The sequence below is a fragment of the Echeneis naucrates genome, chromosome 7, assembly GCF_900963305.1.
Source record: "Echeneis naucrates chromosome 7, fEcheNa1.1, whole genome shotgun sequence".
Lineage (NCBI taxonomy): Eukaryota > Metazoa > Chordata > Actinopteri > Carangiformes > Echeneidae > Echeneis > Echeneis naucrates.
The window spans coordinates 19,176,872-19,179,343 of NC_042517.1; positions in this window are offsets into that span (position 1 = coordinate 19,176,872).

Consider the following 2,472-nt stretch of genomic DNA (forward strand, 5'->3'; position numbering starts at 1 on the left):
TGGGCACTTTTGGGTGGTGTAGCATGTTTTTTTTTTCAAGCTGTCTGCAAGAAAAAGACACTATTATTTTTTTAAACAATGACACTTCCAACTATTCCCGGTGTGAAGAATATTTAGAAGTTGCAGATCAATGCCCAAATAAGTCATATCTATTTAATTTCAAATCCTTCCTTCTATTTCTTTCTTACGGTTTATGTTCTTGATCTACAATAAATAAATAACTTATTACTAGATTGTGTCCCTTAAAAAGCTGCTAACAGGAAATCCTCCAATGAAACACTTGTGCAGTGCATTAAAAGAAACACACCAACACTAACTTTGTTTTTTTTTTTTTTTTCAACAAACTTGTTTCCCTTTCATACCAATATCGCAATATTGACACCATCACAACAAATTTGATTTGGGTTTTTCATCACTATAATCATTATTATTATTATATTATTATTATTATCTGTGATCATAATCATCTTTATGCATATTTAAATGAACTTCTTGTTACATCAAGATGAACAGGCACTACACCAGTTAGGAGATAAAAGTACATCACTAACTATGAACATACATCTTCTAGTCCGCTAATATAGGGTTTGCACAACATTAGCTGCTGTCCCCTGTGTGCATAAGGAAGAGATCGTCAACATAAAAAAAAAGCATTTACATGTACACCTTTTTTACTGCCTCAACATGGTTAGGTCTTGTTTTCAACTCAACACAGTTGTACAGTTACAATAGAATATAATCTTTAAATTACATCATCATATACAAATTTGACAGCGTGGGATAACGTCACGCTTTTTATGATACACTGACAATTCCATTGCAATGAAATTCATACGATATGGTACCTATTACTTAACATGTTTTCCATTGCTGTTATTTTCATGAAACACATTTACATGTATAATACTACATTTTGTCTTAATAGTCAATCACTTGCATTTTTTTCTTTTTTTTTTAAAAACATTTTTCTGTTACACGTACACAACTCATACACACTGGATGATGATGTTTTTTTCCCCCAAAATATTAACCTGGTAGGGTGGATTATGGTTGAACTTGCATCGTGTAAATTGTGTGTTTAAATGTGTGCGTATTCGTGTGGTTTGTGTGTGCATACGCGCATTGTGGTTGTGTGGGACAGTTTGATGATAGGAGTCCTTTTTGCTATGCTGGACAGCTTTACTCTAAGACACACCTTGTGAGCTGGTGATGTGTTTCTCCTCATGTGTGAGACCCAAACCTGTCAAACCCTGTTCCAGACACAGAGCTAAACACATCTGACTGCTGTTGGTCTGATGAAATTTAAAAACTTTAGGACAACTAAGTTATAAAAAGCATCTCTCTCTCTCATCTAATCAAATTTTAGGTGCAACCCGTACAACTCACGAATCAACATCTGATGAATGCCGGTTCCTGCTATAAATTGAATTTCTATGGAGCAAGTTAAAGATTTCAAAATAACCGCGCACTGCCCTATGTAAGCTTTCATCTTACATGCAGTACAGTGCTGGTGACAAATGTTCTCCCTGTGTCGTTGCGCTGCGTTTTGCAGACAAATTAAGTTTGGGTGGACTGGGAGGCAGCCACAAGTTCATCCTCACTGAAGCTGTTTTGCATGTGATATGTGAAGTTATTGCATGGAGAGAAATCAGATGATGGTACTGGGTCATTCTTTGGCTCAGCAGGGAAACGGGCCACACTAGTGCTTTTTGCTTGTTAGGGCTTTAACTGACTGTGGAGATCAATGTTTAGACAACATTCCCTCTTTCATGCCCAAACACTGGTACATTCGTGTCCTGTTGAAGAGGCCTTAATCTTCAGACAACAGTCTGTGGCACAGTAATGCATTCACATGCCTTCATTGGCCTCTAACTGGAAGAAAAGTGCCCAGCAGGCATCGTTCAAAACCCTCCACTCACACTGCAGTGGCGCCCTCACAAAGATGACTTGGTCCAGCTTCGCTCAGAGGGAATGTATCACTCATGTTGCTTGTTTGGAGTACTGGATTAAAATAAGGCCTGAATTAATGAACCGAGAACGAAAGCTTCTTCACACCATATAGCCTTTCCATGGATTGCATGAAGATGACGTTGCAATGCAAAAAAAGGAAAATTATGTTAGAAACAAAACAAACGTAAAAATCGGTCAGTCAACAAGCTTCTCATGACAACAGAATGCATGTCCAGAAGCATGTGATGCTCAAAAGTGAACTCTGCATTTGTAGTTGAAGTGTTGTATCAGGTTGTATTGAGGCTGCAGGAGTCAGGGAATACAAGGTGTCGCATAGCACATGCTGCTATGCAAGCTTAGAAACAGTTAGAAACACATAGCACGGCACACACTGGAAAAAAAGGTCGGACCAAATCATCCCCCCCCGAAAAAAAAAAAGGAAAGCAATGAAAAAAGAAAGGAAAACAAAAGAGGATACTGTCTGTGGTACTTTTAACACTACACAGCATTCCTGATGTAAGA